General features: G+C 36.5%; 1 long non-coding RNA gene across 1 annotated transcript; it reads right to left on the bottom strand.

Annotated features, from left to right (window-relative positions):
• Nucleotides 1-9513: 9513 nt before the first annotated feature.
• Nucleotides 9514-14434, bottom strand: LOC138105908 (uncharacterized). The gene is made up of 3 exons (XR_011148786.1): nucleotides 14368-14434; nucleotides 11800-11911; nucleotides 9514-9680 (listed from the first exon to the last, which is right to left on the bottom strand). It is a non-coding gene; the product is annotated as an uncharacterized lncRNA (long non-coding RNA).
• Between the last annotated feature and the right edge of the window lie 323 nt (nucleotides 14435-14757).

Raw genomic sequence — 14757 nt, 5'->3', positions numbered from 1 at the left:
CCCCATAGGGGACTAATAACTAGAAAACAACTCACAAATTGTCATTCACAGGGAATTGTCCATCAGCCAAACAAAAAGAGAAGTTTCTGAAATCTACTCTTTCCACATACTTATTTATCCTACCTTTGATTTAAAGATTTAAGGATTTAAATCCTTACTGAAAACAAACATCAAAATGACACCACTTTTTAGATGGCTTTGGGGTGACATTATATGCAAAGATAGCAATCCATCACTACAACTTTGATCTGATTCAGCCCAAGCTTTGGAAGCTTGCATCTTAGATATGCATTAGCCTTGAAACGAATGTGCAAGTTATTTTTGTAGAGTAAATGTCCTTCTGTTGCTATGGAAACCAGATGTTTGATAATTAAACTTGTGCTGTAAATAGTTGTGTGCTGTCATGTGAAAGAGTACTCTTCACAAGTTGCTGTACAGCCAAATAGTTGAGCTTCTTATCTATTGAAAAAATGGAAGTAAATGGGGTGAAATAGCTGCCTCTGAAATTGATTTCAAAAAGCAACCACTTTGCTAGAGCATCTTAAATAACATTGGAAAATCTTTGCTGAATTTTGTGGCTATTCTGCAGTTCAGAACCTGACATTGCATTCCTTTTTTCAATTCTATTTGCCTATTATCTTCTACTCACAGATAAATGAACACGACCAACAAAAAAGGAAATGTAAACATTCTCTGCAGCAAAGAAGACAGTCATCAGGTTCAGCCAAAGCAATCAGGAACCTGCCCAATCAAGAGCTCAAAAATATTTTTAAATGTTTATTATATGAATAATACAGTTTATGTGAAGCAAAAACTGTGTATTCAACCTAGTGAATTTTCCTTACCTCATCCAGTGATTTTTCTTTCATGTATTTGAGGTCATGCAATTTCAGAGGGCTCAGAAGTCAGTAGCTAAATAGAGTAGAGGTAGCTGAGAGAGTGGCAAAAGAGTGAGTTTTGATATGAGATATGGAAGACTGCAGAGAAATTCCATTGTGCTGAATGAGAAGAACTGGTCAGTCTCTGTGGAGGGAGGACAAGCAGTATGCTCCTTCTGGGGGTCATGTGAGACAAGGCTCAGACAGGAAGAAGAAGAGGAACAGGCGGAGTATATCTGACTATGCATTTTCATGTCTAAAAAACCACAACTAATATAATGGTGTAAGGACTGGAAATTTGTGCTCCTAGTATTAGTAAGGAAAAAAGTTCCACACTGAGGAACAAGGAGACCATCTACAAGGAACAAGACTAATGTAGATCTAAACCTCAACACAGAATCACAGAATCAGAGAATGGTTTGGGTTGAAAGGTGTGGGAACCCAGAGTGCAGAGAGTATTTCTCTGCCTGTTTTGAAGGGTTCTACCCTCCTGGACAGCACTGTTTTTGACCTTCGTCCTTGGAGAAAACTTCCTACCCTCTGGGAAGAATTAGAATCTACACTGGTGTGAACTAGGTGATAGAACATTATGTAAGATTATCACAGGGTGAAAAATTTAAAGGATTTGGGTCTGTTAATATAGTAAGTAGATAAAAGCAAAAAACTGGAGGATTGTTGTTGTTCTCCAGACCTCCTTCTTCTTCTTCTTCTTCTACTACTCCGTATTCTGCAGTACAAGTAGTTTGGGATGACTGGATAAAGAATTCCACAGTTCCTGTCTACGTGACCAGCCAATTTATTAGACAATGGAAGAAAAGTGAAAATATCTTTCATTTGAAGTTTTCATTGGGTGATTTACCTTTAAAAGACTGTGTAAATCCTGATAATTTGGCATTCTCCCGGATTCTCTGCTCTGTGCTATGTCTGGGTCGCGTTAAGTGGCCCTATTTCACTGATAAGACTTAATAAACAACTATCTGAAAGCAGAGAAGGCTGAGGGTCCCGTTCGTCTCTCGGACTCCTGGCAAAGACTCTAAAATCTCTCCCCCATCAGGGGAGGCATAATTACAGCATGGACAGTGTCAAAAGTGACCTTAAAGGTCATCTAGTTCCAACCCCCCTGTCATGGGCTGGGACACGTTTCATTAGACCAGGTTGCTCAAAGTCCCATCCAACCTGGCCTTGAGCACTTGCAGGGATGGGGCTTTCACAGCTTTTCTAGGCAACCTGTAGTAGTGCCTCACCACCCACCATAAATATGACTTGTATCTATGAATTACTCAAGCAATGTAGTAAGATATTAAAATAACCTTTGATAATATTGCATTTGCATTGAAAACAAGCAAGAGCAAATACGGTTTCAGCTTTTCACTGATTATTGAAATTCAAATCAATGTTTTTTTCTCTGACATTGTTCACCAAAATATTATTTTCCTGGAGTAATAGCATTACTTAATCCATACACTCACAAATTTAATGATCACTCAAAGGATTTACCAACCTCCTTATAATAAAAATATTTTTCGTTTTGACTTTTATGCTTTTAATCACTTTCAAAGGTACACAGCAGAGTAACGTCATTGTGCAATAAAAGTAGACTACTTCAGATTTTATTGCTAGTTTAATTTGGTGTGCCTGAGAGCAATTCTGCTGTTGTCACACATGAAATGAAACTTGTACAGCAAGAAAACTTACTGCTTGCCGAAATGCCCAATGCCAAGCAATCCATAAATATGAAAATAGATTTACTCTACACACTCAACTATTTTTCCTCTGAACAGCAGAAGGGGCATTGTTTGAAGGAAAAGATCTTCAAAACTATAAATACAGCTTATGCTTTTTATCTGTAACTTGTTTTAGCCTTCCTTCTGTCTCACACTTACTGCCTTACTTTCTTCTCATTCTTCCATTAGAAGTACTTACTTGGTTTGGATTTTAAAACATTTTAAAGGTAAATGAAAAAGATTATGTAAGAACATAGGAGAACTAAAGAATATGTTTAACATAAAATCTGAACCTTTAGAAGATATAGTATGGTCGCTATCACTAACCACCATATACCTTGCCTCCACTGCAAAAAAAAATCCCTTTTTGAGACAATTCAATTAACTTTTACAGCAGGCAACTTCAGACTGTTATGTGTAACATTTGACTGGGAACAGAGGGCATGGAGCATAATTTTGACTCTATTGCTTTATTATGAATTTCTCAAGTATTCCTTCTTGAGGTGTTATTTACTTAAAAAACACTAGAACTGCAGAGAGAATGATAGCTTTTAATACATGCGTGTTAAATTTCACATTAGGCACCATGCAGATCATCAGAAAATATGAATCAAAATGTGTGCACTCAAACTGGAAAGACTGTTTGAATTTCTCTGTAGGAATCCTACATACCTTATTTCCCAAATTTCTATAGCCTACAATTCCTTTATTTATAGCCACGGTTTTACTAGTAGCAGTCCAGTTTTGAGACATTTTCTACATGAGGTAATCTTTTCCATGGCAGAAGCACATCTTTTCTAATCCCAAACAAACTTGTTCTCTCCAGCCTTGTCTGTAGGTTTAGCAAGCAAGTGTATTTCATTTAGAACACCCCTCTTTTCAAAATGACTTCTTTTTGACAATGTTTGAGTTTGTTTTGTTTAGGTACTGGACTGCCACATTGTACAAGACAACAGTGGTTCAAGTATAAGGCCATTTTTACCTGTAAACCCCTGAAAGCTTTCCCTATCACCAGACATGTATGAAACAAATACAAGCCATTTCCTAAAGCTATCCTCAAAACAGAATAAAGCCTGACAGTAAATAAAAGAGAAAACTGAGAAACGTGCTTTTCCAGAGAGTACAGTAGCAGAGGAAACCTGACTAGTGACCTCACGAAACTTTAAAAGTCATGAAAAAGTAATCTCTGAACATAAAGTAAAATTGAATTCTTCAAAAAGAAAGAAAATAGGGGAGGGAAAGCAGATTGATGACTCTCATCTTCTCCATAAAGTATAAAGAAAGGAAAGCACTGGCTGCTATTTAATGCTACAGCCATTAAAGAACAGCAATTATAGTGGCCTGCTTCTCCCCACTCAATCACACAAATGTTACTACAAGAAAGACATTTATTCCCCTCCCTACCACCATCACACACTCCATGTGAAAAAAAAAAATTAGGCTCCTTCTTTTCAACTGAAATTGTAAAACAAAACACATAGGTAAAAAAAAGTTCACAGATGCTTGTAGAATAACAATAGATCAATAACTTTGTGATGTTATGTTTTCCACATATAGTAACGTATTAGAATTTTGCACAAGGACTACCCACATCAAGCACATGTTTATGATGTTGGTTGCAGCTTGTGCAAGTCTAGCTGTGTATGAAAGACGCACAGGCGGAAAGCCAGGCGAGAAGCCTGCAGGTCTCTCACAGAATGCTGGAAATTTCTGAGGAATGCCCTAGTTCTGCCTCTGGATCAAAAGCAAATTTGGCTTCCTGGATGGCTCTGGTCTCAACACTTGGCTGGCAGTAACAGAGAAGGCGCCAAAAGCTTGCATGTGCCTTTTCCACCTCCATAAATTCTTTGTCCTATTACATCTCTAATTCTCATCCTCTCTACTTGCAGACTCAGTCATGTTATCCCACTGGGCCAGGTGTCCATGCCTTACTTTCCTGGGTCTGAAAGATGAGTGACTCCAATAAGCAATTAGGTCTTGAGAGACCTTCAGAAATTCATCCATTTCTGCATGAAGCTGCATCCCTCATGCTTGTAACCTGTGTGTGGGACCAACTGAAGTGATTGCTTATTAAATTCAGCATGGAACTGTTTCTGAGGTAATGTCTTCCAAGCACAGCCTCAGACTATCTTCAAAGATAGCTCCGACAGTGAGATGCCATGTAAAGGTGCAGAATGTCAGGAGCTGGGGACTGCTTCTGGTAAGAGAGAAAAAGATTATCCAAGATCTTTTGCAGCACACTGCAAGCTGCAGAATATTTCATTGGATCAATGGAAAGCATTGCTATTTAGCCATGTACCAAAACAATCTAATGGGAAGATTCCCGGAAATGCAGAGGAAAAACCCTGTCTTTCTAATAAGAAACCAGTTGCTTTCATTTAACATAATTCAATAACAAAATACACATTGAAACAGTCTGAAGGCTTCAATAAGTAGGCGGCGTCAGGCAGCAGCACCCCAGCAGCGCTGCAGGGGAAGGGTGATAGAGCCAAGGATTGTATTCACTGATATGGGTGTAGTCCCACAGAGCCCGAAAAAGAGCCACATCGCTTCATGGCATGAAGCTCATGTCCCTCCAGACTGCTTGCTGCCCCCCCTCAGCTGGGCCCAGGTGAACCACCTCAAGAGCTGGCCTCCATCCCAAACAACCAGGCCCCCAGGGGCAAAAGAGTTGGTTCCATCAGGCCCCCTGACATCAGCAAACACCAAGTGGCTCCAAAAGCAGGTCAGGATTCCTATTTATTCCCTTCCAGGTAAGAAGTAAATCTGTCCTAACAGCAGTGGATTGATCTGTTGAGCAGCCCAAAGTTGTGGACTTTTGAGCATTGTAATGAAGGCTTAGGTGACACTTTTGCCTCTAATTTACCATCCGTGACTTCTGACTGCTATGTTAGGGTTTCAGGACCATGTTTTCTTGAAGTAAGAAAAGCAAAACTGTTTTTTTTTCCCAATTACACTTGATGATATATGTGTCTCTGCATTAAGAAGGAGCACAAACTCCAAGTTCTACCTTCCTCCCAACATACAGGATCTCAATAATAAGAGCTCTAGAGCTCAGACACTCTCCCAGGCATACAGACTCATCCTATCTTTCTGAACCTCTAGTTCAAATCATACCTCATCCCTGGGAACTAGGAATGCGTGGCTCAAATGACAGAAAGGAAGAACTTAAACGGGAGAAAGTCTGTTTGAGGGTTCTGGTGGTTATGCTCTTCTGGGGCAGCCAGGAGACCGGAAGGAGGCACCTGTATATCAGTCAGAATTCTGCCACTCTAAAATTTGTGTTTAGACAATAAACCTTTCAAAGAAGTTATTATCTTTTTATTATTGATCACCATTTATGGCATTGGGGTATACTGCCACCTATATAAAGTAACAGCTTGTTACACTAAGTAGCAGTGAAATATTAGGCTTTTAATTCCAGAAGATTTTATGATATGCACTCTGAGCTGGTAGGTTAAAGCAGGATATGAACAGTTGAAAATGCTACACTTTTCACTCATCTTTCATCTATACAAGGCTAAAATGTTTAAAGCTTGGCATTTATCACAGTAGAATCAGAGTGTTTAATTATATGAATGGAATTTCCTTAATATGCACAGGAAAAAATAATGATATGAACAATGAATACAGGTAAAAATATGGAAAAGAGATCAGCAGCAAATTTCTTTTCAAGTCCACTTTAGCCAATTCACTCAATCTCTTGCTCAATTCCATTGCCAAAAATCAGTCAACCATCCTTAAGAAATCAATCAGAACTCAAATTTCAGTATTAGTACTACTGAGTGAAAAATATGCACAATCGAAACAGCAGACCATTATAACACCAAGGTCTGTGAGTTTTCAAGTGTATTCTGGAGTGAGCTGAGTGTTGTCATATACTCCCAACAAACTGTAAAGCAATATTGCAAAACACTAATAAGGAGCCTTCTGTTTAGCCACTGTATTTGCTTAAAAAGTAAGCCTGTTAACTTGAGTACCATATCTCAGAAAACACTGGATTCAGAAAACACACAATTTCAAATAATCTGAGATAAAGCATGATGACTTAGATCATTTGTCTCTTCAGTTGTAACAGTTTGAAAAAGAATGGAATATTACTTTAAACATGAAGATAGTAGGAGACTAATTATATTGTTCAATGTGTGTCTCTGTCACCCCCATTGTTCAATATAGCAAGCAGCTGGAGAGAGAATAGAAGTAACACCAGGTATTTTGCTTGCATCTTTCCACATAAAAGTACTCATTTAATGATGAAAAAAGTGCAACACTCATACAAACAGCATCTGTATATACAGTTCTTGATGGCTAGCAATGTTCCCTCAGATTACTTAGTTTTAGTAGTTTACTGCTCCTTATGGTTCTGTTTTTCTTTTATTCTTAAACATGAAAATCAATGTGAAATAGACTAATAGATTGCCAAGTGAAAATATTTCTAAAAACGTGCTTTTTATACTAGTTTTTAAAAATTATTTTATAAACAGATGTAATATTTAATGAAAGATAAAGACTTTTTTAGAGCCAACAAACTGAAAATTAATTCACTGTTTAGTGCACTCCTAGTTTTACAACCTCATCCATTCTTTTATTATTGTTGTGCAAGGTAGTGACTTTTTATGATTTTGCCACTTAGAGAATATAAATTGTCATTTATAATTGCAGAGGAGCATCAGAACAGCATGGTTTAGAATTGCAATTATTGTTGGCCTTCTAGAAGGCAAACTGTATTCTTGTATTTTCTTCTACAAAAGTAATAATATCTCACAAAATAAACATTTTTTGACAGTTTTTATTGTTTTTATCTATAGAGAAGTAAATTAAGACTTGGATTTCATAAACAAGTCAAGCTCATGTGGCTAGCCTATAACATTTTGACAAAACTGCATATGCTTCATGTTCTGATGAGACCATTCATATTGTGGAAAAGCATAACAGACTCCGAGGAAACATATTCTTATCAATATGATGGCATTTTCTAAAGTGAATACCTTGCCAGTCATAAAATAACCTCTACTTGTATCTTTGTTTGTTTCTTTTCACTTTTTTGGAAATAATTCTCAAACTGTGACTGCTTTTATGAGTTGGCAAACACTTGCACAACAATGATCTAAATTTTTCAAGTGAATGTTCATATTGAGCAATAAAAAACCCCAAACAACATGTAGTAAATGTTTCTTTAGTAGAAGGTGCTAAATCCCACAAAAACATAAGACTATTTTTATGCAAGGCAGAAGATAGCTGTCAAACAAAAGCAGAAAAGAAGAATCAGAACAGAGACTCAGCTGTCCCTGTCATAACTGCAGCATTGGTCAAGGATGGATACATAGGGAAAAACACAAGAACACCTTGTGCAATTCACGACTCAGAGACTTCTTTGACCCTACTACTGACACTTTTTTGATCTCTCATTTCTGGAGTTAAAGCAAGTTTCTCTCTTAATTTAGAGTGAAAAAATAAATGAGATATAGGAGTAGTTTGTGCCAACATCTATAGCTCAGTGACTTAATTTGAATTATTGGATAACTAGTCAGTTACTGTAATCTCAGAATGAATACCATAATCGTGTGGGCACAATTACATTGATTTTATACAAGAGCATTTTCTATGTAAATCATGTAAATTGGTTAATTATATATTAAGAGCTTTGAACTGTTTTCAATCAACAGCAAAATTTTCCCTTCTTCCAAACTATACTTAACTAAAATTTTGTGTAAGAGAATTATTGACTATATTAATAGATTTATTGTTTAAAATGTTAGGCATTGTTTCATTCTTTTATTTTGTTTTTATCAAACAATTGTTTCTTAATTCTATCATTAGGTGATTGCCACTTATTTTTTTACAGAAAAAGTTACAGATCATTAAATCTGGGCTGCATTTTCCTAGATATTTGCAAAATTAATTTTTTTCTATACTACTGCTTAGAGGGTTCAGTAACATTTAAAAATGGCCTGCCATGAGATTAACTGTTAGAAAAAAATATATAATACACTACAGAGAACCTTTTATGATCAATAGTAAATTAAACAACATATAAGAACAGAAGAAGCAGCTGTTTTCCAAGGAGACCCCTATTAGTTCATATTTACCTTGTTTCTGAAACAAAAGGTACAAAACCAAAGCATATATAATCATTAGAAAGCTATCTGTTGGGAAAGAATATTATTTAAATTATAAACGGTTGCTTTTATTTCATGATAAGATTATTTTCTATACTTCATAGGTATTTATTAGTTGTCTGTTCAGAAGAATGGACTTAACTAAAGCCTGTTTTTTTCAAAAGAAGACATTTCAGTATATTTCTGTCGGGTTTGCCTTTTTTTAGATTTCCCAGTCCAATATCTTATTCAGGCAAATCAAAAACACAAGTTATATTTAAATCATGTTGCTTATTTATAACATTTCTGTTGGTGTACAAAGATTTGTATTGCATCAGTATTCTTTTGATCTGTCAGAGTCTGGAGGTATAATGCCTTGGAAAATGCACCATTACTGCAGTTTATCTGTGCAGCCTTACCCAAGCAGACCTGCACATTTTGCATGTGTTCCTAGTTAACCAGAAGCTACATCATTTGTAGAATTTTAAGCTCAATCTAAGACACCCTGTCTTTTTTGCATTGTTTACTAACATGATTCATAATCACAGTTGTCTTCAATTTATTGCAAGTGACTACACATATATATGTATGTATATGCAAATATATACATCTATGTTAAGAGAATTAGATCTCACTGTGATAGCAATGTTTAAAAGACTGAAAACTTCGGCCCGTTTCAAACTTGGAAACAATACTAAATTGACATTCATTGGCAATACACATTGCTAACATTTAGTTCTAATCCATTATTAATTATTTCTATATTTATTCAAAGAAATAGTTTTAAACAAGCTTATCCTAAATTAGCTGTGAGTAAACAATATGGTGGAGCTGATAGTCCTGATGGCTATGGCTCTTCAATGGCTTCAGTGTCCAAGTTCAAGGTGGCTGATGCTTGGAGGTCTGTGAAAAGAGATGACAGAGCTGAGACAGGGGACTTTCTTCTCTTTTCTTAGCTTGTGAGTGCCATTTTATGTTCTCTGTTAAAAAGAAAAAGGGAAATTCATATACCCTTGATATAGCTAAACCTACAATCACACCTCCAAAATAATTAAACTGTATGTTCACAATTCATACTAGTCCATGTCTATGTGACATAAGAATTTTTGCATTGTTGCCTATTTTTTCTCCCTGAAAGGGCTAGGACTGAAAGATCGTTGAAGAGAATTTACCAGTTCCCATCCATATGTGGATCTTATTTCATGGTTGGGACTAATGCTTTGGAAACTGTGCTCAAAAAAAAAAAAGATTATTTTTGAGGAATTGGAAAAAACTGAGATGAACAATTTGTTGCATACAAGCTAAAATAACACACTGGGAAGTTTAAGTTACTTATAAAAAAAAGAAAAAGACTACTCCCCAAAAAGAAAAGCCAAACCCCCAAACTTATAACGCTAAAACCAAATACTGCCAAGAACATTTTGAAGTCAATGAATTGTAAAAAAAGGTTTTTTTTCCTTTTTTTTTTTGGTCAGAAGAATGAATTAACTAAAAATGATTTTGAATTTTTCCCTACTTTATTGATCACTAAACTTTTCAGAGAATTTATTTTAGTTGGAAGAAATAACAATTGAAACCAACAACAAAGAGTCTGAAAGAAAAGTGGAAGCTAAACCAAAATGATTGTGATTACCACATAGGTATGAGACAGATGTGTATTTATCACATCATACATAATGAATGTGCATCGTGTTATGCGACTGAATTGTGAGTAGTACATATGAATTAGATGCACATATTCATATACAGTATGAACTATATATAACTTACATGCACATAAAAATGTAAAAGGATCTTCATGAAATTTCTGGCTAAGAATTATCCATGTGTGTTGTATTCCTATTTATAATACATCTGTTACACCAGTTTGTCATGGCCAGCTATTATGGTCCTCATGGGTGAAAGGAAATGGCTTTTGAATTCAGGCATTCTTGCTACAAAAATTCCAGATGCCAATAGGTGACTTGTCAAAAGCTACTTAGTTTGCCTCAGAAATAACAATTCAGAACCACTTGTAAACCACTCTCACATATCCTGGCATTTCGTCCCCCAACAGCAGGAAAGTGGGGAGTCGATGGGAGGACCAGAAGTGCAGAAAGTGTACTTATTACTGCCCTTTCCTTATTTCAGCCACTTCCACTACAGCAGGAGCAAGTGGGCTTTGTAGATTGCTTCCTCTGTTAAAAAGCACTGGCCTTAATTGTGACAGTTTTCTTTGGCTTCACTTTGCAGATTTCAACATCTTTAGTGGAAGGCAGAATCCCAAACTTGTTTTCCAGTCAAATTTACTGCATATTTTTTTATTTTAAATGTCATATATTGAGCAGGCTTATTTGAAAAACTGAACAGCCAGAGACTGGATGACTTCAGTAATAGGAATACAGCCCAGGGAAGGTACATAAATCTGCACCCTTGCTGTGCATAAAATTGTTTTGGTAGCTCTGCATCTGGAAAGATGGGAAGTTTGATCAGTGCTGTTGGAAGGAATGCCATCAGCTAAACAAGCTAATCCTGCACCTTAATTACCAAGTCATGCTGCTTTTCTCCAAGCAATCTTATCATGAACTTTTTAAATGGATATAAAAGCAGTGGTGAGTTTGCAAATACGACATTAAGTGGAATGAAGTTTCCTTTCACCCTCAAGAAAACATAGGGGTGACTCTATGAATCATCCCTATAGGCCCACACAGGCCACCTTCTGCTTCAGTAAGAATCTTAATGCCATAAATGCTTAATCCATATGTTTCCTTCATGATTCATCCCAGAGCAGCTCCATATGTCAGCACTGGTCAGACAAGGCTTTTGAAATGCACGAGCAGAGCTGGTGACAAACACACATCAGTTCCACAAGTTGTTATTTTCTGTTTACAGGCACATTCAGTTGGACTGCAGAGTAACTGGGGAGAGATCTGCTGACGAGATCACTGGTGACATTAAAATGGACAAGTTAAGGTTTATCTGGATCTATAATATGCCTGCCTTTCTGTGCTTCCATTGCAGGGCTGAGTATGAGCTTGTCCTCTTCCTTCTAGGACTGCTTGGCTATGCTCACCCTGCAGGAATTAGTCTGGCATGCTGCATCCTGCCCAGCTCACTCACCTGAATGTTGCACGAGGAATAATTCAGGCTGAGTGGGATCATTAGAATGCATCCTTTGAGTGGATGATTAACAGACTGGGATTTTAAGGTTTACTGCAGCAGGTAAGCCTCCCTGCAAAGTAAACAAGGGCTATGATTCTGGTATTGGTAATCTTGAGTTGAGAGAAAGGTCCACTACATGGACCTTATCACCACAGTGCCTGGTATGGTACAGTATTCCAGGCATTCAGCTCTGTGAGGCTCTTACGAAGAGCAAGGTAGGAAATCATTATTCTCGGTTTATAAGAAAAGCAATGAACCATGAAGAGAGAGTATGAAGCAGTTCAGAGTTCCTCCTGGCTTTATTAGTCAGAAGTATCTATTTTCATAGAAACATGAATAATTTCTATCCTGCCTTTTCTACAAAATCCAATTTTTAAGGTTGTATTGTGCTCAAGTGAAATAAAATATTTCTTGAGCTCAGGAAAATAGTATATGTATATACATCTACAGTACTTTCCTAAGGAAGAGAAGGCTCAGTGTTGGGATCAAATAAAGTGCCCTTGTCTTTATACATAGACATGCAGGCACAGGCATAGGGCTCACAAAAACATGCACTAACTTAGGAGACGCACAGGAACCTTGTACTGGCACGTGGAACAGTAAGCTAAGTCTGGATCAAGTACCAGCTGTGGACAACTGCCTAAAGAAAACTTGGGTCTTGATTCAGGTCTTGCTGTAGCAAAAGCAAGACTTTTTTGTGCCTAATGTGAAAGCATATACAGTGTAAAGATTCTGCTGACTCTCATAAATATTCACTAGCATTCATATATGAAAGACCATATATCCATGTATATACAGGACTTTACACACTTGTAAAATTCTCTGAAGAGGAAATCTCACCTACTGGGTCCATGGGTGAGGAAAACAAACATCTAATCACATTCTTATTCTTATTTATAAAGCCATCATATAATTTCTGTATTTTACAACAGGTAAAATTCTGTATTTTACTACTGGTTTTCAGTCCTTATCCTAACCCATATTTATAATAGTTTTTGACTTACAGTGCACTCTAATTGAACTACGGCTCAAAAGTTTGGATGAAGATTTACAGCATAGTTTGTGCCAACTAAATGCATTTCTGCAGGTTAGCAAGTTTTACATAGAGTTCTTTTTTAATAGAATAAATTGTTTTCATTCAAATTGATTGCATTAGAACAGAGAATCAGCACTCTGAGCAATTTTATGGTTAAAAGGAACTGTTCACTCATCAAGCACATACATTCTTTTTTAAAAAGTTTTATATTGAAGGCTCCTTTCATCTCCATACCAACATTTAAAGTGGAAGAAAATTTTTTGCATATCACTTAAGAATTACAATAAAAATACTTTATGACTTTACTGACAAATATTTTGCTGATTGACTAATTTTATAGCTAGTGTGTTGGGGTCCCTCCCCTGCCATGTAGCCCTGAGGGAGGCACGGGGTTTCCCTGCCCCTGCTCAGCCTCGTTCCCCATTGGTTGGTTTGTGTTCCCCGGCGTGGGCAGGGGCGGTCGGGTCCCGTGGTTGAGGAGTTCCTGAGAGAACCCCGGCCATGCGGCTGGAGAAATAAACATCTCTGAAACATCTATCAAGAATCTGTCCATAGATATATTTCTTTTCCACGGGACTCCTGGTTTGATATATGCGAGTTACAGTAATCCCCGCTGTAACACTAGTGGAATATATTGATTGAATTATTCAAGAGATAACATGAACTTTTATACAATGATTGGAGAATTTATTTTAAGTCAGTGTTCAATCAAGACAAAAATAACCAGGGAAGAAGAGAGGCATTTCATAAATTCGGTCTTGCCTGTTACAAAGTTGTTTTGCCATTCTTCTACTACAAAAAGGCTTGGAAACTCTTCTTTTGTGACTTAAAGCATGGGTTATCTTTTGAAAGCAACTAGATAAATAAATGAACATAAACACTGCAATACATTGTTCTTAAGGAAAAATTATGGATGCTGATGATGAAATTGTTTTTTTTAGGTCCTTTTATGGCTCCTTTTTTTTCCTCTATTAAAAAAATCACACATCATCTACAGTGAGTAAGGAAGATAATACTTCTGACACTTGTCCACCTTAGATGTTATAGCTTCCAGAGCAGTCTGAATGGCAAATGCAATTGAAGATACTGAAATGGGAAAACACAATTCAATTGAATATTTTGGCTTCTTAATGAAACATTGCAAAGTGTATTGGCAGATTTTTCATAGTATTGCCTGCTATGGAAAAGTTCTGGCTTTATACTAATGAATAGTTTCAGTACAATTCATACTATGGTATCTTGATATATGGGAAGCAATATCTTCATATTCCAATTTCCAGGTGAGAAAAGTGTAGAGAGAGAAAAATGAAAGAGAAAATGAACTTACAGTAACCACAGGCAGAAATCCAGACAGTCTCTAAGTAAGCATCTCTACATATGCTTATCTTCAAGTGATCTATCTAATTCCTTTAATTTCACTATTACTGATTATTTACAGAAAAAATTGTATACTTCTGGGATATGTGAGGACTGAATGTTATTAAACTCACCTTATTTCCTTCAAAGGACAACTCAGGATGAAGCTGTGTTCAAGGGTAGGCCGATTTTTATTCATATATACCCAATTCCAGTTAAGACGTTGGCTTCAGTGGACATGACAGAAAAAGGCAAAAAGTCAAAGCACAAAAGTGAAATTTTGATACAAAGAAGGGCAATAGAAAACATTTATTCTTGAACTGTGTTTTTTTTCTAAGTGTTCTACCACTTCTAAATGATAACTTTAAAAATATACTGTTTTAATTTTAAAAAGGTTGTTTGTTTTAGGCATTAACTAGTAATGTATCAAAAGTTCTTTCTTGGTATGCTCTTAAGTTCTTTCTTGACATTTTATTACAAAATAAAAATGTCCCCTAGATTACATTAGCTTATCATGTCACAGG

Source organism: Aphelocoma coerulescens, chromosome 2, assembly GCF_041296385.1.
Source record: "Aphelocoma coerulescens isolate FSJ_1873_10779 chromosome 2, UR_Acoe_1.0, whole genome shotgun sequence".
NCBI classification, from domain to species: domain Eukaryota; kingdom Metazoa; phylum Chordata; class Aves; order Passeriformes; family Corvidae; genus Aphelocoma; species Aphelocoma coerulescens.
Note: the sequence above shows the minus strand (reverse complement) of the source record. Positions and strands in the feature narration are given on the sequence as shown.